Here is a 23,396-nt window from a genome sequence, read left to right as displayed (position 1 = left end):
ACCAGGAAACTAAAGCCAAATTATACTAACAGGGGGAAATTCTAAAACATTTCTTCTTGTCTATGAGCCTCCTTTTCTTGATTGATGTAGCTCTCACGGCTCATCCAAAAAGCTTCTCTTTGCAAGAGATAGGGACCATCTCAGAAAGCCACACTGGTCAAAACACAGAGAACAACCAGTCACAGAGTGTCCAACCCAACAGGTATGCCTACAACACAACTAACTCCTACACCTACAGTTCATGCACATCAGGGAAGAAGGAGCAGAAAGACCGTAAGGCCCAGAAGAACGAGGGGTCTGTTAGCTGATTTTGCCTCCTAGAAATGACAGGGCAGCTACACCTATGACGCCATAACAATGTAGCCTCCTGAACAAGATCCAAACAATGACAACTTGTGTTCACACGGAAGGGGGAAATCTCAAGGGGCCACCCCTAAACGCAAAACCACAAGCAACTAATGACAACTGAGCGCGGAAGAATTAGTCTTTCCCTGGGACAAGCCCCTAATAAATAACAATAATCAAGAAAAAGAAGAACAAGTTTGAAAGGAAGTGAGGGGCAACGTGAGAGGAACTGGAAAGAGAGGACATGAAAGAAGATGGGGGGGAGGGAAATGATGCAATTCTATTTTAGTTAAAACTTTTCAGATTATTGAAGGAATGAAACTATTCCTTTTAAAACCAGGAATGAGACAACGTGTCCATCCTCTCCACTCTTATGTTGCTTGAAGTCTTGGCTACATTGGCAAAATATTAGAAAGAAATAAAAAGAATACAAATAGAAAAAACTGAAATTGTCCATATTTTCAAATGATATGCACCTTCCTATACTTTAAAATCCCTAAACATTCTACCAGAAAACTCATAGGTCTGATAAATGCTTTCAGAAAAGTACCAGGACAACAACAACAAAAAAAAAATCAACATGCAAAATTCAGTAAGTTTTCTAAACACCAATAACGAATTTTCCAAAAAGATACCAGGAAAAGTCACATTCGCTGTGCCTTTAAAAACAGTCTAGGGGGGCTGAAGAGATGGCTCAGTGGTTAAGAGCACTGACTGCTCTTCCAAAGGTCCTGAGTTCAATTCCCAGCAACCACATGGTGACTCACAACCATCTGTAATGAGGTCTGGTGCCTTCTTCTGGCCTGCAGGCATACACACAGACAGAATATTGTATACATAATAAATAAATAAATAAATAAATAAATAAATAAATAAATAAATAAACAAACAAACAGTCTAGGAATAAACCTAATCAAGGAGGTTAAAGGACCCCACAGACCCCACAGTGAAAATTTTAAAACTCTAGGGAAAAAGTTAAGAGAGCAGCAGACAATGGGAAGACTTTCCAAGATGTAAACTGGCAGAGTTAATGTTTTGAAAAGGTCTATATTATCAAAGGTAACCTACAGATTCAATGCAACCTTCATCAAAATTCTAATGACAGTCTTCACAGAACTGGCAAAAACAATCTGAAAGTCTACACAGAAGTACTGACGACCCAAAGAGCCAAAGCAATTCCAAAGAGAAAGAATACAGAGAACAAAGTATAAGGAGCATAAATCACAATACCTGATTCAAATTATACCTCTGAGCATAGTATCAAAACCAGCATGGTACTGTTACAAAAATAGACAGGTAGACTAATGGAATAGAATAGCAGACCCAGAAATAAACCCACCTTACTTTTAATAAAGGTCCCAAAGGGGAAAAAAAGGGGGGGGGGATTCTTCTATTACAGATGCCCCAGGAAAACTGGGTTTCCACACATAGAAAAATGAAGATAGATTCTTATCACTCATTCCATAAAAAAATCATTGTAAAATGGATCAGACAGCCTCATATAAGACCTGATACTGAGAAACTGCTGCAAAGAAACAGGGAAAACATTTAAGATGTAGGCATAGCCATGCACTTCCTAAGAAAGGCCACAATAGCACCAGAAATGACAAATGGAATTTCATGAAATCTGAAAGCTTCCTTAGGGGCTAGAGAGATGGTTCTGGGGTTAAGAACACTTATTGCTCTTGCAGAGAACCCAGATTCTACTCAGCAGCCACAGGCAGCTCACAACTGTCTTGTAGCTCCAGGTCCAGGGAATCTGATGCCTCTTCTGACCTCTGCAGGCTCCTGATGCACGTGGGGCACAAACTCAGGTACACACATACACATCAAATAAATTTATTCCAAAAAGTCGTAGGAAACTAAATGATTAATCAAGTAAAAAATACAGCTTATGGAATGGGAGAAAATCTTAGTTGCTATACATTTGTCTTAGTTAGGGATTCTATTGCTGTAATAAACACCATAACCAAAAGCAACCTGTGGAAGAAAGGATTTATTCCATATTGCAACTCTCAGTTCACACTCCATCACTGAGGGAATTCAGGGCAGGAACTCAAGACAGGAACCTGGAGGCAGGACCTGAAGCAATGTCATGGAGAAATGTTGCTTACTGGCTCTCTCTCTATGGCATTACACAACCCAAGGCCACCTGCCTGGGGTGGCACCATCCATAAAGGGCTGGGCCCTCCCACATCAATCAATAGTCTACAGGCCAGTCTTATAGAGGCATTGCCTCGGCTGAGGCTCCTTCCTCTAAGACAACTCTAGCTTGTGTCAAGTTGGCAGAAAACTAGCCAGCACAATATTAATATCTAGCATATATAAAGAACTCAAAAACTAAACACCAAAAAACCGGCCCAAACAGTAAATGGAATAATAAAATAAATAATACAGTTCTCAAAAGATAAATACAAATGGGCAAGAAATATATTTTTAAAAGTTCAACATCCTTAGAAATCAAGAAAATGCATATCAGGGCCAGCAAGATGGTTCAGTAGATAAAGAGTTTGCCATAAGTGCTTGACTATCTGAGTTAATCCCCAGAACCCTTTAAATGTAGAAGGAGAGCAGGGCAATGGTGGCACACGCCTTTAATCCCAGCACTTAGGAGGCAAAGGCAGGCGGATCTCTGTGAGTTCAAGGCCAGCCTGGTCTACAAGAGTTAGTTCCAAACCAAAAAGCTACGGAGAAACCCTGTCTCGAAAATAAAAAAAAAAAAAGCCGGGCGGTGGTGGCGCGCGCCTTTAATCCCAGCACTCGGGAGGCAGAGGCAGGCCGATCTCTGTGAGTTCGAGGCCAGCCTGGTCTACAAGAGCTAGTGCCAGGACAGGCTCCAAAGCTACAGAGAAACCCTGTCTCGAAAAACCAAAAAAAAAAAAAAAGAAAAGAAAAGAAAGAAAAAAGAAAAAAGAGAGAGAGCGAGCTAGTTCCAGGACAGGTTCCAAAGCTACACAGAGAAACCCTGTCTCAAAAAACTACAAAAAAAAAAAAAAAAAAAGTAGGAGAAAACAACTCCACAAGGTTCTCTGATCTATATGCATGCACACACATACATACACACATGCACATACATACAGACATGCACATACATACACACATGCACATACACACATATACACATACTTACACACCTACACATATACAGACATACATGCATACATACACACGCACATACAAATACACATATGCACATGCATACACACTCATACACATATACACACATGCATATACATATACATACACACATGACATAAAAGCAGAAGAAAGACTACGGGGTGCTTTGGAGACCAGTGAGAGGGAGAAGACTGGCAAAAGAGAATAGAGGGGTCAATATGAGCACAGCACAATAAAATGTCATAATGGAACTCATTGTTTTATAAAACGACTAAAACAAATTCTGGAAACGTATCCAACTATATATACCTGGCTGGCCTAGAACTTGCTTATAGACCAGGCTGGCCTCAAACTGACAGAGATACACCTGCCTCGGCCTCCTGAGGGCTGGGATTAAAGGCAGTGTCACTATGTCCAACAAAGTAAAAAATTTTATTAATAAAAATTTTAAGCCAAAATTAAAAACTACTTGCTATAAGCAATGGCCTTCAAGGCTTCACTTGGTCCCACCCTCACCATTCACAAACCACAGGATCCTGAGGGACTCTGAGGAACACGGCAGCCTCACCTCCTGCTTTTCTCTTCCGTGAGAACTGACCCTCAGAAACAGCCCCGGTAAGTGGGTCCACACGAGATCTACTTCCTAAACATCTCAAAATGTGCAAGATGCAGAAAGGTTTTCTGCTCTGAAACAGCCGTGGCTGCAGTGCACTTCCGTGCCCGAGGCAGAGGAGAGGAAGGGAGAGCTGGCGAGTCTGTAATCAGTCACATCGCCAGGGACAACAATGGCAAGTATTCAGGTCCCACAAGTTAACCAAAGTCGCTTGAAATATAGCTCTGCATATCGGAAATGAGAGGTCTCATCCTACGTAGCTAACTACAGCAATGAAACAAAACATTATGAAGTTTATGTCATCTTTTCTACATTTTTTTAATTGATGCTTACACATGCTTTATAATGAGCATAACGGATTGGTGCTATAATGAAGGCACAAATGACCTTAAATACACATGTGCATGTCAGGAGTTCACACTCAAAGCTGCTTGTGGCAGACAGCAGGGGATAAAAGAGGCTTGGGAGCCACCTTTTGAAATCAATGAGCCTCATCCAAACCCCCCACCTCTCTTGGTTTTTCAAGACAGGATTTCTCTGTATAACTTTGGAGTCTGTCCTGGAGCTTGCTCTGTAGACCAGATTGCCCTTGAACTCAAAGAGATCCGTCTGCCTCTTCCTCACCGGTACTAGGATTAAAGGCGCGCGACACCACTGCCCAGCCAAAGCCTCCCGTTATTGCCAGGGACCTTTTTGCCATCTTGAGCAACAGGAAGAACATTATTTAAAAGAGGTGCTTGCGGTGTTGCGTCAAGAGTGAGTCTCGCTGAGAGCCCTTTCCCTGCCCACTCCAGCGGAGTTCTGTCTTTCTAGACCCGGCTGAGCAGGTGACGCCATCATGGGTTTTGACATTCGCCACAACAAGGACCGAAAGGTTCGGCGCAAGGAGCCCAAGAGCCAGGACATCTACCCGCGGCTGATAGCCAAGCTGTACAGGTTTCTGGCCAGGTGAACCAACTCCACCTTCAATCAGGTTGTGCTGAAAAGGTTATTTTTGAGTGTACTAACCGGCCATCTCTGTCCCTTGTCCCAGATGATCCAAAAGATGAAGCTTCCTGGCCAAGGAAACAAGACAGCTGTGGTTGTGGGGACGGTTACAGATGATGTGAGGATTCTTGAAGTGCCCAAACAGAAGGTGTGTGCATTGCGGGTGAGCAGCCGGGCCCAAAGTCACATCCTCAAGGTTGGGGGTAAGATCCTCACCTTTGACCAGCTGACCTTCGAGTCTCCTAAGGACCGTGGCACCATGCTACTATCTGGACCTCGGAAGAGCCGAGATGTGTACCGGATTTTGGCAAGGCCCCAGGAACTCTACGCAACCATGCCAAACTCTATATCCGCTCCAATGGCCTGAAGTTTGAACATGCCAGAGGCAGAAGGGCCAGCCGCAGCTACAAAAACTAACCCTGGATCTTACTGTTATTTAAAAAAAAAAAAAAAAAAAAAAAAAAAAAAAAAAAAAGATTTGAATATTGGAGAGAAAAAGAAAAGAAGAGCTTGCAAAGCAACATACAGATAGAGGAATCTTGTGATCTGAATTCCTAAACTCCAGTGATCTAAACAGCCTGACACTAGTATATCAATACACTGTCAAATGAAACGTAAGGGAGGACCCAGAAAGAAAGAACGCACAGCCAAATATTTCTAACAAAGGTGCCCAGACACTCCCTTCGCAATAACATATTTAAATAAATAGTGCCACGATTGTAGTGATATTTCATATGTATTGTAATAGATACAGCTTGCCTAAAGATCAGAGAGTGAAACAGCTCCCTTACAAACCAGGGAGTGGTGACACACACCTTTAATCCCAGTAGCCACACTAGTTTGCCAAAGAAACAGGGAGGTAGTGGTGCACGCCTGTAATCCCAGCCCTAGAGAGGAATATAAAATGGGAGGAGACAGCTCACACAGACTCATTCTGAGATTCCTGGAGGCAGGATTGCCATTTGGAACTGAGGTAGAGGTAAGAGCCAGTGACCAACTGTTTTGCTTTTCTGACCTTCAGGCTGAACCCCAATATCTGTCTCTGGGTTTTTATTAATAGTGCTACAAAGATGAAACTAGGCCCCTACATACAAATATCTAATCAATAGGCCGAGGGTATAGCTCAATGGTAAAATGTTTGCCTAACATGGGCAAAGCCCTGGGTTTGACCCCCCAGCGTAAGAAAGAAGAACTCAAAGTGTTGTCAAGGCTTAAATGTAAAAACCCCCAAATCATAGAAACCAATAAAAAAAAATATGGCAAAGGCCCCATGGCAGTAGTCTGGGCAAATATTTTTGTTAGGCAGGAAAATAAAAGCGCAGGCAACAAAACCAAAATAGACGAATGGGATGACATCATCACAGAGAAAGTGTCTGCACAGCAAAGAGACAATAGACAGAGTGAAGAGATAACTTACAGACGGAGCTCTGTGAGCTATCCAGACCGCACCAGAGTGTGCAAAGATTCAAAAACAGTAACAAAGCACAATCAATCAATAAAAGTGGGCCCAAGAGCTGGGAATATCACTCTTTGGCAGACTGCTTGCCTACCACGCACAAGGCCCTGGGTTCAAACCCTAATACCACCAGATAGATAGATAGATAGATAGATAGATAGATAGATAGATAGATAGATAGATAGATAGAGAATTATCTGAATGGAAATTTCTCAAAGAAAACATGCAAATGGCCAAGATATTTAAAAAACATTTACCATTAACCATCATAGAAATACAAATTGAAACTACAATAAGATATCATTCCCCCCACTTAGAATGGATCTAATCAGGCAACAAATGTTAGTAAAAATGTGGAGAAAGAGCGGGGCGACGGTGGCGCACGCCTTTAATCCCAGCACTCGGGAGGCAGAGGCAGGCAGATCCCTGTAAGTTCGAGACCAGCCTGGTCTACAGAGCTAGTTCCAGGACAGGCTCCAAAGCCACAGAGAAACCCTGTCTCGAAAAACCAAAAAAAAAAAAAAAAAAATGTGGAGAAAGAGATAAACCAGTACAGCCACTACAAAAACATGGAGTTTGCTCAAAATATTAAAAACACCCCAGCACTCAGGAGGCAGAGACAGGCATATCTCTGTGAGTTTGGGACCAACCTGGTCTACATAGCGAGTTACAAGCCATCTATGGCTACACAGTGAGACGCTGCTTCAAAAAAATATTAAGAATAGAAGTACCACATGGTGCAGCATTTCCACTATAGGATTTATAGCTGAGAGATACGAATCGCTCTAAAGAAACACCTGCAATACCTGCATTACTGTAACTCTATTTGCAACAGCAAAGGCCTGGAGTCAACGGAATTGTCTAATAACAAATGAAAGAACAACGTGGCCCACGTGCACACAGCTGCATACACGCACAGGAAGGGATAACTATCCAGCTGTAATAATGGAATAAAATCCTGTGACCCAAACATAGGTGGACCTGGAGATGATAATATTCAGTGAACTAAGCCAAGTACGAAAAGATAAATGCTGCGTTCTTCACACCTCTGAAAGCGCTGAGCTCACAGAAGCAGAAAATAGAATAGCGGTCCAGAGGTCAGGAAGGGACTGGGAGGGGTGATGAAAAGAGACTGGCTAGTGGATACAGTCTCAGCCCCATAAAAGAAAAAGGTTGTGATGTGTCCCAAATAGAAACGTTCTTTGCCACTTACCGATATATCTGCTGGCCAATAAAAATGTAAGGTCAGAGTTCTTCATTCTCACACTCTTCCTAATAGTCTACTAAAGTCAATTAAAATATCACACAAGAAAATTAAATGTGTATTTGGTAGAGCTCAAACTTATAAACACCTTTAAAGTCAGGATATATTATGATTACTGATGATTTCCAAAACATTTTGATACCTTTGGTAATGGTGAGCTGTGTACTTAATTTAAATAGTTTTTTTTTTTCCTTTGGATATAGCTCTTGAACATGTAGTTAGGCCCCAGGGCCAGTCCTCAGCACTGATACCCTATCCCAAGGGTCAGACTGATACTCCGTCAGCATGTTACCAGTCTTTAAACATGACTAGTCTGAGCATTAACCTTAAACCCACCCATCCCTATAATTAAAAAGGACTAAGAATACACAAGTGATCTACTGGAAAGTGGTTCCTCTGTTCTTCAAGCACAGGTGCTGCTGTTCACCGCTCCTCCATGAACCTTCGGTTCCCCTGGAGTGTGAGGCAATGTGAAAAGAGCCACACTGAGTGTTTGAAGCACTGCAAAAGGCAGCTTCTTAATCTCTGCATCCTTGGGAGTTTGGAAGAAATCTGACTCTTTGGAAAAGAAACCTAATGTGAGAGTTTCTGCACCTGTATGGATGTGTTTTTAGCAATACAGCATGAGCCGAGAATGCAGAAGAAAAAGAGAAAAAGAAAAAGTTTCTGGAATCAAGTCACACATGGCAGGATAGCAATATTCTACTATAGGATTCAAAGTAGCTAGAAGATATATTGAATTTCTCTTCACAAAAAGAATGGATATCATAAGGAACATAAATATCCTGAGAGATCGAACTCTTCCCATAAAGAGGAACAATTATCTGTCCAAACAGTTACCGCCAACACTGCAAAAGGGGGCAAAGTCTAGGCAATGGCTACTTCAAAACTCTGTCAAAATCCTGCCAGTCTAACTGGACTTCGATCCTGCTGGAGTCATAAGGACTCCAGCCAGATCTCAGATCTGTGACTCACTGAAATGTGAACCATGACAGAACTAGAGACACATCAATCCTCTGCCTCAGTCCTCCACCTCAGTCCTCCGCCTCAGTCCCACAGAAGAAAAGCAAAGCTGCAGAAAGCAGTGCAGAGGAGGGGAATGAGGTGAGGGCTTCTATGTTGATGCTGATTCTTTTCTTAAAGATTTGTTTACATTATGTGTAGAGAGGGGTAGGCACGTGCACGGGAGCTCAGGTGCCTGTGACGAACAAAGGAATTCAGATAACCCAAAGCTGGAGTTACAGGCAGCTGTGAACTCCCCTTGTGAGTACTGGATCCTATGCTTGCAAGAACTCTTAAATACTGGCTCTTAAAGCTAAACCGTCTCTTCAGTCCCAATGCTAATTATACACACACACACACACACACACACACACACACATATATATATATATATCAAAAACATAAAAACATAAAAGTCTCACCCAAGGTAATTGGCTTCTTTACATAACTTTTGCAAGCCTGGGAAATAAATTACTAAGCAAACGTAGTATGGTTGGCAAGTAGATTTGTGTGTCAACTCCTGGGGAGATGAACTGGAAATGTGTTTGACCAAGGACAGCCTGGACTAGATGGCCTTAAACGCTCAGGGCCAAAACTCCACAGTTTTTCCCAGCTTGTGTACAAATGAAAACATTGCAAAGCCTTTGAAACAACTGCAGGGGTTGGACAAGCATGGCCCTGTTCTGGTTCATCATCCCCCGGGGTCCTGGGCTCTGGACCTGCCTTAAGAGCTAATAGAAATCTAAGCTGACAAAGGTGGTTCTGTCTGTGGGGTGAAGGCCTCTGCGACTCTGTAAGGCGACGGCTGGGACAAGAGGGCTGTTTGTCGCTGGCACAAAGTGTGTTCTCTGCAGCGCCGCTGTGGGAGTCTATGAGAAGCGTCCAGATTTCATTAAGAAAACGGGGTGCCTAGGGGCCGAGCCACTGCCAGGCATGGTCCGCGAGCCAAATTGTGCGGGTTTGGCGCCCCCTACTGTCTCTTGCTGAAGACAGACATCTGTTCCCTGGAGGTTCAGGGCTGGAGGCTGCTAGGTTAGAGCACCTGAACCTCAACAGTAGAATTCGGGAAAGCAAAGTGAACAGGGTAGCTCTGAGTCTCTGCCTCCCATGCCACGGCACAGCTCACCTGACGCTTGAAACGGAGCAGGACCTGGGAGGGAGGAAGACTCCAAACCTCTTCTCATGGCAGCCACTCCTCTCAAGACACCCCAACCGTTCTAGAGGTGTCCCCAAAGCAGAATTAGCTTGACCTGAAGCACGGAAGTGTCCAAACATTCCTTAAGGGACAGTCACTCAGCCTTGCAGTAGCCTGAGGACCCCTGGAACGGTACAAAGGACTACAGGTTACGAAAAGTTCTCCACGACCTTTCCATATAGAAAAAAAAAGAGAGAGAAGGGAAATGCTATCATTTATTGAGCCCAGAAATTTGCCAGTATCTCCAAGAAGAACAGCAACAGCAATGTTATTGGCCCAAAACTGCCCCCAGGAAAGATGGGGAGACCTAGGTTCACAGAGACCAAAGAACACAGTTAAAAGCAGAAGCCCCCAGGTCTCCAGACCTGGCTAACTGACTCCAACCCCGCACCATCCACTCACATTATCCTGTTATACACATGGGAGGTGGACACGGGATACACAGCTATGACAGTGGTCACCCTGAGGGTGAGAGACTGGCTGGTGAGTGGACCAGATGGGTAGCAGGGTAGAGCAGGATGGGAATGAGCAAACGCTTTGTCTCTTTTCTTTTAAAAACAAACAAGGGTCAGGGCTGGAGAAGTGGTTCAGCCATTGAGAGTGGCTTGCTGATCTTTCAGAAGACCAGAGTTGACTTCTCCCACACTGATTGGCTCACAGCCTCCTGTACCTCCATTTCCAGGGAATCCCACATTCTCCTTTAGCCTGTGCAGGTACCAGCACACACACACACACACACACACACACACACACAGAGAGAGAAAGAGAGAGAGAGAGAGAGAGAGAGAGAGAGACTGAAATTTAATCACAAAAAGAATTACATTTTAGGGTGCTGGAGAGGTGGCTCAGCAGTTAAGAGCACTGGCTGTTCTTCCAGAGGTCCTGAGTTCAATTCCCAGCAACCACAGGGTGGCTCACAACCATCTCTAGTGAAATTCGATGCCCTCTTTTGGCATAAAGGTGTACATGCAGATAGAGCACTCACACATAAAATAAATAAATCCTTTTAAAAAAAATATCAATTAAAAAAAAGAAAAGAAAAGAAAAAAATAATTAGCTTTTAAGTCCAAACACATAGGTGGAATGGAGAAGATATTTTAAGAGCCAGGGTTGGAGCCTTTGCCCAAAAGTTGCATGCCCACTGCTCACTCTCTCCGCACTCCCTTCTCTTTTTCTCTAAAATTCTAGTAAGATGTTAATTATGAAACTGTTGTATTTGTTCATTTTGGGTTGAAAGGTACCATGACTGTTCATTATTTTATTCTCTGTATAGCTCTATGTTTTAAACTTTTCCGAAATGATATTTCCAGAGAAGAAACTGGAAGAAGAGGAGCATCTTCATGTGGCATCGTGACAGAGCCCACCCACTCAGCCATCACAGAGCACACCAGCCCAGGCCCCACTCTGAACGAGCAACCCTTAGCTTGCAGTGGCTTTTGTCTGGGGGCTTCCGAACACTCCACAAACACCAATTAACTGCACTCCTAAAAGATGGAAGAGCACTCTACAGACTGGCAGAGAAAGTGCCTGGCCTGACCTCGCACCGGCAGAGCTACAGGCTGAGCTGAGGCTGCAGCTCAGAGGCCGACAGGTTCTCGTTTGAGCAAAGCTAAGGTAGCGTCTCCCTGTGTGCTGGGCTGTGTCTGCTTCAGGATGCAGAGAGGTGTGATGTCAGCCTCTCCAGCCGCACATTATCTGAAGACGGCTCCTTCCACAGATAAATGGAGACCTTCTTCAGGAACAGCCATGTCCTCTGGCCTTTTATTTTACATACACAGCCGGGCTTATGAAAATGCTGGGCTTAAGGCGGCATAAAACAGTGCTCTCTCCATGGCCACCTCAGGATGAGAACGGGAAGAGAAGGGTACCTATTTGCATGAGGCCACTGCTGAGGATTTGTGGGGAGCCAGGTTTGAGACACCACACCACACCCCCATTCCACAGTCCCACAAGTGTCGGTGAGCTTTGGTTGTGCAGTCCCAGAACCCAATCTTCTTCTTTTTTTTTTTTAAGACTCATTTATTATGTATACAGTGTTCTATCTGCACGGATGCCTGCAGGCCAGAAGAGGGCACCAGATCTCGTACAGATGGTTGTGAGCCACTATGTGGTTGTTGGGAATTGAACTCAGGACCTCCGGAAGAGCAGCCAGTGCTCTTAACCACTGAGCCTTCTCTCTCTGGCCCTGGATCTTTTTGCATCTCTTATCTGCTCACCTGTGACACGAAGGTCAAGGACTCAGTTCTGACTATCCTCCCTCACCTCTGTCCTCAGTCTCACACCCACAGCTCCTGACAAACTGAATTTATTTTACATCCCCCACTGAAATACTGCTCCCCTCCTGCCCACCTGCACCTCTCCACCCCAAACCCCATGGCTTGGGATAAAGTCTAAGCTCTTTTGCATGTAGCAAGAGGCTAAGGTTCAGACCAATGCCTCCTCTCTCTGCTGTGGTCTGTTCTCTGTTGCTGATAACACAGTAGCACAGGCTAGGCAAGTTGCAAAGGAGAGAGACCAACTTTGGCAGTTGGTTGGTCCAGGCTAAGGACCACATCTGGTGATGGCTCACTTGCTGCAGGGTTGGGAGGAGGTGTGGAGCAAGAGACATCCAGGGAACCTAGCAACTCACAGCCTAGGTAGTCCATTAACCTGTTCGTTGCATGTGTGGATTAATTTACTCCAGAAGTTCCTGCCTCATACTACTTCCTAAAGCCTTATGGATTTTATGGAGAAGGACCCGTATTCAAACTGTGCTTCATGGGCACTTCCTGGTGCAACACCTGCAGACAGCTGAAAGGGCATGTCAGGTGCTCCATTGTCAAGTTTAAACAATGTAGATAAGCTGGGCCAAGTGACAAGGAGAGGGTCCCAAACTGAAAAAAAAAAAAAAGACCCCAGAAATGAACTAGGAAAAGCCAGGCATGAAAACCCAGAGTCAACCCTGGAGCTGACTTCTTTTGTGTTTCCTGGGCCAAGGGCAGCAGGGTTCCAGAGAAACCTCCACCTTCTCTGGACCACTGCATGGCCTAAGGAAGATACCAATATGGCTCCTCAGGCTGGCTACACCCCAGCAGGCCAAGATGAGACACTGCTAAAATCCAGGCGAAGGGATACAGGGGCACCAGAATCAAAGCAGGCTGTGGTAGTGACAGGCCTGGCACAGAAGTAACATACTGTCCTATATAGACAAATCTCTTTGATTGTTTGCTTGCTTGCTTGCTTGCTTGCTTGCTTGCTTGCTTGTTTTTTCAAGACAGGATTTCTCTGTATAACAGTCCTGACTGTCCTGGAACTAACTCTTGTAGACCAGGCTGGTCTCAAACTCAGAGATCCACCTGCCTCTGCCTCCCAAGTGCGGGGATTAAAGGTGTGTGCCACCACTGCCTGGCCCTATGGCAACAGCTTCATGGTTGCCATTACAGGATCCAAGTAGAGTTGAAGGAGGATCCTTCTGGCCACTGTTTGAGATGGAAAAATTATTCAGAGAGAACAAGAATCCAAAGCATTAGTGGGATGTCAGGAGCCATTTTCCCAAAGACTATAGCAGGGGCCATTGTCCTGGGGATGTTTGCGGAGAGCCCCCCACCCCAACTGTATTGAGAACTGTTTGTTGGCGGAGCCCACCCCACACCCAACTATCTTGAGAGCTATCTGTTAGCGGAACCCACCCCACATCCCAACTATCTAGAGAATTGTTTGTGGTTGGAATCACAAAAGGAACGATTCCGCTTGCATAGAGAACACTAGGTGTGTCGACTCCTGACCGACTCGTGACCAAGTGTCGACTCGTGATCATTGCTGCAAGATCCCTTCCTGCCCTTACCATGCCCCTGCCCCCATCCCAAGCCAAATTCCTCATCCAAGGGCTATATAAGCTGCTGCCATTACGCTAATAAACGGAGACATCAGATCTTGCTTGGCCTCGTTCCTCTTTCCTGCCCATGTCTTTTTCAGATAGTGCCTCTTCGGGACCCTGGAATAACTGACCCGCCAGGCGGGTTACAACCCTGGAATAACTGACCAGCCAGGCGGGTTACAGTGGGAGCCTGTCATGGGAAGAAAGGATAACAGAGGGACTGGGCATGGGAGTCAGGACTGAGTCTCAGGACAGGTGGCAGTCAATGACGTAGAGGGAGAATGGGACAATCAGGAAGAAGGATGCTTGTGGACTATTGCTTTACACTGTGTGACTATATGTCAATGTGATTGATTTAGTAAAGAGGTTGACAGGCCAAAAACTGGGCAGGATAGGGTGAGGCAGGAGAACCAGACTAAGGACACTGGGAAGAAGAGGGGAATCAGAGGAGCCACCAGCAAGACACAGAGAGGAACCAGGAGGTGCAGGATGAAAGTAAAGTAATGTCATGTGGCAGAATGTAGATTAATATAAATGGTTAAGTTGTAAGAGCTAGATAGCAATAAGCATGGGCTAGCAGACTAGTATTTATAACTAGTATTAAGTTTCTGTGTGGCTATTTGGGAACTGGATGACAGAACAAAAAAAACCCACTTACAGATGCTCATGACCAACAGTCCCTGGGCTTTTATTGACCAGGAAGTTTGTTCTACATTAGATAGCACAGAATCCTTCCTCTATGAGAGAGCACATTTTTGTCTCCATCTTTTGCGCTAATGACGTATTCCACTAAGAAACTATAAATCATTCCACAATAAGAACCTAATCTATATCCAGGTTTTGCAAGCTTGTAATCTTAGTAGAAATGTAAGTTAGAGGCCATCCTGGTCTACATAACAAGTACCAGGCCAGCCAGGGATTACATAAGGAGACCTTGTTTCAAAAACAAAACAAAGCAAACACATACCATTTTTTTAATCAATGAGGCCTCACTGGCTGAAATACAGAAACATATCTGATTTGATTAAGCATAGATGACAGCAAAAGAAATTGAGCCATGCTCTGGAGGACACTGAAGGCAGGGTATACTTACTACTACAAGGAATGGGGAGTTGTTGAAGTTTTGCAGAAAAAAAGAGAAATCTGATCAGAACTATGCTTAGGAAAACTAAGCCAGCTACAGAGGTTGAGTGAATCATGGCGGAAAGGATCTGGAAATAAGATTAGTAAGCAATAGCAAAAATCTCTTCTAAAGGGTTCTGGTACATAGTATAATGCCCATTGCCCTATTCTCAGCCTGGACCCTTAACTTTAAAATGTACCACAGAAGCAGGGCAAAGTAGTACACACGCCTTTAAACCCAGCACTCAGGAGGCAGAGGCAGGCAGAGCTCTGTGAGTTTTGAGACCAGCCTGGTCTATATAGAGAGTTCCAATCAAGCTGGGTCTTCACACGGAAACCTTATCTCAAAGAAAAAAGAATACTTAGGAATTCCAATTAAAACACACATGCAAACACAGCATGAGAATCCAACTGTGCTAGCTCAAATACTTTCGTCTTCACTAGAAAAGCTCTCTCGTGGAAACGCCAAGAGCACTCACAGCTCTGCCAGGTTGTGAGTGTGAAGAGGCTCACATCTGGAAGAGGCTCACATCTGGCTTTAATGACCATCATCTGAAACAACAACATGTCTGCCGAATCAGAGAGAAAGAGAAGTCTCTGCTTGATGGAACAAGGAGAGGGATGTGTTTTATCTCCAGCCGTGGACTGGCTTCCCAAAGGACCTGGGAATGGAGCTGAGGACGGAGATGCCACTCACTCACTGCTGTGTGCCAGAGGGCCCTCTCCCGGCGGTCAGGGAACAGACTTGGCTTTACAGAAAGGCCTGTAAAGCAAGGAGTCACCCGGTTCTGCAGCCATGCTTAACCCCTGGCAGGCAGCATCCTACTCACTGTAGAACACAGGCAGCATTCCTGAGCAGGGACTGGTTCAGGTCACCATAGTGCCGTGCAGAGAGTCATACTTCCATTCCAGAAGAGTGGAAATGCTCACAGAATCAGCCTCATGGGAAACCGTAACTCACTCTTTGATCTTTTGTTTGGTGTTGGTTTGGGTTTGTTTATTTCGAAATAGAGCTCACAATGAGGCCCAGATCAGCTTTGAACTCACAACCCTCCTACCTCAGCTTCCTAGAGTGCTGGCATTACAGGTGTATAGAAGTATAAGGTATAGCCGGGCGGTAGTGGCGCACACCTTTAATCCCAGCACTTGGGAGGCAGAGGCAGGCGGATCTCTGTGAGTTCGAGACCAGCCTGGTCTACAAGAGCTAGTTCCAGGACAGGCTCCAAAACCACAGAGAAACCCTGTCTCGAAAAAAAGCAAAAAAAAAAAAAAAAAGTATAAGGTATAAATCGTATAAATCTATAAATTGGTCTTCCTCAGTGGTAATTCTAGGGGGTATCCTCAGCTCAGCAGGCCCTACCACAGCATAAGAAGATAGCAGGGACACCTTTTGGCAGCTGCCCTGCTAACAGAACAGGGCTGAGAGTGGATTTCTGGGATTAAGGGTTGGGGAGGTAGCTCCATAGAAAAAGTGCTTACTGCACAAACATGAGGACCTGAGTTGGGATCCCCAGCACCCATGTGAAAAGCCAGGCCTGATGGTTTATATCTGGGATTCTGGCACTGGGAAGGCAGAGACAGGAAGATCCCTGGCGTTCACCCATCACCCAGTCTAGCTGAAACAGTGAGCTTCAGGTTCAGTGAGAGACGCTGTCCCAAAACTCAGGTGAAAAGCACTGGGTCCAGCACAGCTTGGTCCTGGACACCTGAGTGGGGCAGCAGGGGATGAAGAAATGATAGACACTGAAGAAGGACAGAAGAGCTGGGATCCGCGTGTTCTGTGCTCACTCTGAAGGAGGGCGCCTACCGCGTCACAACCCCGAAACTCAAGGGAAGGTTAGCTAGTCATGGTGGGAGATCTCTGTAGGGGAGGGAAATCTCAGACTGCCATCGTCAGGGAGGAGGAAGGTGCAAAGGATGCTAGTCCCCCGCAACCTCAGCACCCCCACATACACTGTCAATAACCACAATGCAGACTAGAAGGGCTTTGCCAATTCCCATGGGTCTGAGGCACTGGGGTCTTTGACATGGCCATGCCCAAGTCAACAATACACATTCACTCAGGACTTCACAGAACCATAAGAGAGCAACAGAGGAAGTCTTCAACACCAATCTCTGAGCTATACCTAATGCCATGATATACTGATATATGTATAATGTGCCAGAGAGCTTATTATGGTCTAGGCACCATTTTAATTGGCTCAGTGCTCATGGCAAGCCTCAATGTTCAAGGCCTAGGCACCATTTTAATCGGCTCAGTGTTCATGGCAAGACACCAATGATATTCATACAACCCTCACTTGTGACTGAGAAGACTGGAGCACAAAGTGCTTGATTTGCCTGGGGTCACAAACATCCAACACACCCAAGATTTTCACCTGATCTGTTTAGCCTCGTAGACACATGTGTTCTGGGTTGCTACACTGATTCTCTGTTTGACCTGCTGGCAGCATATTTGCTTGTTATATTTTTGATACCTGGTACTTCCCTTGTTTATGCAAAAGAGGACTCCCTATTTAGATAATGAGCTACGTGAGAATTCAGTTGTGATTATTTTTCTCTCTGGTCCACTGATGAGCATAATCTGATTGGTGAACCCATACAAATGTTCAATGAAGAAAAGGATCTTACTTTATAAAAACAACCAAGTTCATTTGCTATGGGTGGCAGCTGGACACGGGTTGCTGATTTTCTTCTGATCTTGGGTCCCCTGAAAGGATTAATCAGAGCTATTCAAGAACAATGCTCTCTTCATTCTCCCGCCATTCCCCACCTGCAAGTCTCCACAGGGCCACACTCAGCACTGAAGCCCATTCCTCCTCCGGATAGCAGAGCTGACAACTCAGGGCAGCCTCACATTGCTGGGGCGGGAAGGGACATCACAGAGCAGAGGCTCGGGGGCTGGCAGAGCAAGATCTGGCTGAGGCAGGAGACAAACAGGGGCAGTGCTGCTTCCTCACCGCCCGGCGTTATGACCACAAAGGTGTGACTGCGAATCCAAGTGAGTACATGTGTGCGTGGCCAGCAGAGCGTGGTCCTAATGATCACACCACCTCTAAGGCCATTTTCTGGTTTCCTGTAGCGCCCACCAGCTGCCTTTTTTTTTTAATATTTATATATTTATTATGTATACAATATTCTGTCTGTGTGTCTACAGCCAGAAGAGGGCATCAGATCTCATTTCAGATGGTTGTGAGCCACCATATGGTTGCTGGGAATTGAACTCAGGACCTTTGGAAGAGCAGGCAGTGCTCTTAACCTCTGAGCCATCTCTCCAGCCCCCCCAGCTGCCTTTCTTATACAGGAATTTCATCCCCTAAAGATTCACAAACCTACTGGAAGTAAAGGAGAGTGTCCTTTCAAAGTAACAAGTGAGATTAAAACCTAACGCCAATCATTTCAAGAGAAAGAGCCAGACTTCTAGATCACAGGATCAAGAGCTTACAGTTAAAGCCTTGCGTCTTCAAAGTGCTTTGTACCTGCAAACTTTTTTTAAAAAAATCAATCGTCAGCTCATCCACTTTACTGACCAACAAAGATCCACATGGTGTCACTGTAAACAGCAAATACCATAAAAGTTTAAACTCTGTTTTGAAAGGCAAGACAATATAAAAATAAAAAGAAGCAAAATCTTAGAGCCAGACCGACCTTGAGTTAGAACCCCAATTCTTTCGGGGCCCTGATCTCATCAATCTCTGTGAACTCCAGTTTCCTCATTGATCAGGAGAGAACAGGGAATGTGCCTGGCACCTGCAAAAGCCTGTGTTCAGTAAATCTTCAAATGCGAGAAAAGTCGTCATTGCTAAGCAACATTCAGCCATGATGAGGGGGTGAGGTCACAGTCTTACTGAGCATCCAAGGCACGAGCACCCAGATAGATGAAGGGGAGGCAGGATGCTCAGAAGGCACTGGCTGCACACCAACTGTCTCTAACTTGCAGATGCGCGGTGCCAGGCAGTGTATTGCTACCACCCCCTCCTCACCCCTCCTGGCACCTCCTCAGATGCGGAGCCCCCTCTAATGCTCCTGACAACATAGTGAGACACTCGCTGCTGCTTCCCATTTTCCAGATGATTAAACTGAGGCTTGATAAGGTTGCAACCTAAAGCCACAAAGGTCCAATCAGACTTCAATCTTTATTCAGTTTTGTTGCTGTTTGTTTTGCTTTGAGATAGGGTCTCCCTATGTTGGTCTCACATTGTCCTGAAACTCAGGTAATACAGCCTGGTCTGGAATTCATGATCCTCCTCTCTGTTTCCCTAGCTTCTAAGTAGACTTTGAATTCAAGCAGTGTGATTTGGCACAGAGGACTAGTTACTGCTTACCTCAGGAGGACCCAGAGGAGGACTAACATGGGATGGACTGGGGACACCCAACTTCTTGGAAGGATTGGGTTGGGTTCACTAGGAAAAGCAGGAGTGGGACCAGTGGTCCAAGCCTGCAATCCTGTCTATTTTAAGAGGGGCTGAGGCAGGATTCCAAGGTTAAAGTTTGCCAGAGCTACGGAGAAACCAAGGGAAGGATGTGGACTAACATATACATGTGTGTGCATGTGTGTACATGTGCGTATGTGTTTCCATGTGTGATGTGATATAGTAGAAATATAGGAGCAACCTCTCTCTATCTCTTGTGTGCGTGTGTGTGTGTGTGTGTGTGTGTGTGTGAATAAGAGAGAGAGAGAGACAGAGAGAGAGAGAGAGATGATAGCGCAGGGATACATAGCCTCTCTCTGTGATGATATCTTGTTTGTGCTATAACAAAGCTTGCCTAAGGATCAGAGTGCAGAGCTAAGCCATTAGTTGGCCAAAGAGGTCAGACAGTGGTGGCGCACACCTTTAATCCCAGCACTCGAGGCAGAGGCAGACAGATCTCTGTGAATTCAAGGCTACCCTGAGCTACACTAGATTGATCTAGTCTCAAAGAGAAACAGAACCAGGCAGTGGTGGCTCATATTTTTAATTCCAGTACTTGGGAGTCACACACCTTGAATCCCAACACTAGGGAGGTGGAGACAGGAAGAGAAATGGCTGGGTGGAGAGAGGAACACACAAGGCAGGAGGAGCCAGGAGCTCAAGGCCATTGCATTCAGTCTGAGGACTTCTGCAGTAGAGACAGGATAGCCCACTCAGTTTGAGGATTCGGTCGAGATAAAAAGTCTCTCTAGTGACTCGCTCCTTTACTTCTCTGATCTTTCAGCATTTACCCCATCTGGGTTCTTCTTATTATTTTTTAAAGACTTATTATGTATACAGTGTTCTTCCTGCATGTATGCCTGCAGGCCAGGAGAGGGCACCAGATCTCATTACAGATGGTTGTGAACCACCATGTGGTTACTGGGAATTGAACTCAGGACCTATGGAAGAGCAGCCAGTGAGTGCTCTTAACCTCTCTGAGTGGCTCTCCAGCCCCCCGGGTTATTATTAAGACCAATTAGAATTCACGCTAATTAACACCTCTCCTTTGTATGTATGTGTGTGTGTGTATGTGTGTGTGTGTGTGTGTGTGAGAGAGAGAGAGAGAGAGAGAGAGAGAGAGAGAGAGAGAGAGAGAGAGAGAGAGAGAGAGAGAATGAGGATGAATGAATAGTACTGAGCAGGGGGAACTTCCAGGGTGCTAAGGATGGGTTTCCCGTAGAAAATGAGACAGAGCCCAGAATTTCACCTAGTCTGTACCCGAGTGACCGCCTACATTTCTAAAGAACACAACACAGTTCCAGGACAGGCTCCAAAGCTACAGAGAAACCTTGTCTCGAAAAAACCAAAAAAAAAAAAAAGAAAAAGAAAAAAGAAAGAACACAACACAGTTTACAAATTACTTGCACAAAAATGTCCCATTTGACTATGACGACAGGCGACCTGTGTTGGGCAACTTACAAATCCTCAGCAGCTGAGTTCACTGCTGGGCCCAATGAGTGTGGTTCTGTTACTGTCCCTCCCAGACTGGAAAACAGAGGCCAAGGTCAGTTGTCATGTGCCAACAGTAGGGTTGGACCCAGAACTAATTTGGGAAGGACTCGCTTAACCGCAGCCCCCAAACAACCTGATTAAGAAGCAAGCAAGTTATTGTTCAAGCTTTGCAGGTGGAGAGGCAGAGAGAGAGAGAGAGAGAGAGAGAGAGAGAGAGAGAGAGAGAGAGAGAGAGAGAGAGAGAGAGAGAATGGACTCTGACAGGTTCACTTTGCTCATGATTAAACCAAGTTTCCTGGCACCGTGTCCCTGCTCGCAGACTCCAGAGGTACAGAGAGCCTGCAGAAGGCGGGCTCTCTATCTCCACTCCGCAGCTGCGCTACCCACTGGGACACTTTGGGGGAGGAATACTCCAGACTCCCATACACAGTACCCGCTGCCCTGTACAATCATCAGGGTTGTGCAGAAGCAAGATTGGGGAAGACCCGCCCTGCACGACACCCTCCGGGTGGTACTGGCTAAGGCTGGTAACACCTCCTCACCCAGGATCTGGGACTAAGGGAGGGAGGCGGGATCCAAGCTCCTGGGGTCCAAACCCAAGGAAGGAAATGGAAAGGTGGGATGGTGTCAGAAGGAAGAAAAAGCAGAGAGGTAGAAGGCTAAAGGCCAGCTCGGGGGGGGGGGGGGGTGCGGGGGACGATGGGAGGGGAAGGGCGGTTCATTGGTCTACACCCTGGCTGCACAAGCAGCTACATTCACGAGGCCCCGAGCCCCAGACTCTGCCTGACAAGTGCAGACTGATTGCACAGCTGGTACACCGTGTCCTAGGTAGAGCGTAGGATTTTAATACAGAATAAAAGCCGCCCTCCTTCCTGTCATCCTCCCGCAGAGGGGGGTGACTGGGCCCTGGCAGACCTCCTGTCCCCGCCCCGAGCCCTCCCCAGAGCCTCCTGCGGGCTGAGGTCGCCGCCCAGCAATGCCTGGGCCCTCCTCCCTTGCTCGCCGCAGGTCTCAGCCCAGCACCCGAGCCTGGTCCCACCCGCCAAACCACATACTTTCACCATCGTCTCACCCTTTCCTCCACCCTTCCCGTCTTCCTGGCCCTGGCCTCGCCACTCAGATGATTCTTAAGTCAACCGTTTCCTTTCAGTGGCCAGAGAAAGAACGAAAGGTTTGTGTTTGCCAGTGTTTAAATTACCTCCGAAAACACCCAGTGGCAAAGACAATAAAAAGGGACAGTTTCTTCCACTGCTTCTGCAGAGAAGGGGGAGGGGTGGCCCGGTAACCTCCACCCACCAGCCTCACGCCCACCAGCTGTCTTCTGGGTGGAAGGCACCCTGGTCTTAACCCTGTTCCCTCCCCCCTCACCTCTCTGGGCAGGCAGGCTGTCTAGGCCAGCTGGAAGGCTGGTCCATCCTCTCTCTCAGCTAGAAGGCTCAGGGGGCTAGCAGAGGGTCACAGCTCCCATGTGCCTACCCAGAGATCAGGACGTTTTACTTGGAGGACTGAGCTATTGCCCCACCCCCATCCGTGTCCACTGCGGACCCTTCCTGAATCAGCTTTGTTCCCTCCAGGCAGCTTCAGCGGCTAGCTCATGCCACCTGTATATTCCAGCGGAGTCTGAGCAAGCCCCTAATTTCCATTTCCTCCAGCAAATAAAATTGCATGATTCCAACTTCTGAGGTTCCAGGATGACAAGAGCCCTCTGTCCCTGAGGCCATTCTCAGCGGTGCTCCTGGAATCTGTCCAGCTGGTCACCTAGGGAAGTCCCTTCTTAAACAACTACCTGGGCAACTGTAAAACTCCACCGGTTCCGTTCTGTGCTCTACTCACTATGCGCTACGGGAACTAGGCTGAAAATTTAAAAACACACACACGGACAGAGACAGACAGACAGACAGATGGGACCACGAGGGCATCCTTGAGAGAAGAATGCCAAGAATGCCCACTTTATTACGCTCAAGGGCAGCTTATATAGGGCTCTGGCCATGCCAAAGTTCTCGGGATTTTTCAGGTGCAGACCCACCAGCCTGCCATCAGGTTCTCGTGGTCAGAGCAGCTGCAGGCTGCTCAAAGCACAGGAAAACAAGTTGTTTACAAGAAATTCAGGGTCTGGTGGTCCTCAGACCCAACAAGTAACAAGAGAACAAGGAGAGAGCCACGTGTGCCTTAACTCGCACTGCCTGTCCTCAGGGAGACTCAAGCTCCCCCATGCCTCTCCCCTACTTCCTTCCAATCTTGTGTTTAGAGAATCACCTGAAGCAGGACTATCCTCCAGGAAGACATCAGCCTGAGAAAGATGTCTGCATTAAAACATCACATGCTAGAGGAGACATATGTTCAAGCCTCTAAGCTACTGCCTGCTAATGATGTGAGCTTGGGCAAGTCACTTCCTAAACTCCAAGTTCCTCGACTGTAAACTGGATATATCATTACCTGTACCTACTGCCCATATTAAGAGAGAGTAAACGCAACTCTGTACCTACCGTTCTTCTCTATTGCAGATGGAGCCCAGGGCATCGCACCTGCTACT

At 46.1% G+C, this 23,396-nt stretch overlaps 1 pseudogene; it reads left to right on the top strand.

Annotated features, from left to right (window-relative positions):
* The first annotated feature begins 4,913 nt into the window (after positions 1-4,913).
* Positions 4,914-5,479, top strand: LOC130874875 (60S ribosomal protein L18-like; annotated as a pseudogene).
* The last annotated feature ends 17,917 nt before the right edge of the window (positions 5,480-23,396 follow it).

This window comes from Chionomys nivalis, chromosome 5 (assembly GCF_950005125.1).
Source record: "Chionomys nivalis chromosome 5, mChiNiv1.1, whole genome shotgun sequence".
NCBI classification, from domain to species: Eukaryota; Metazoa; Chordata; class Mammalia; order Rodentia; family Cricetidae; genus Chionomys; species Chionomys nivalis.
The sequence above is the reverse complement of the archived record's forward strand: the minus strand, read 5'-3'. Positions and strand labels throughout refer to the sequence as shown.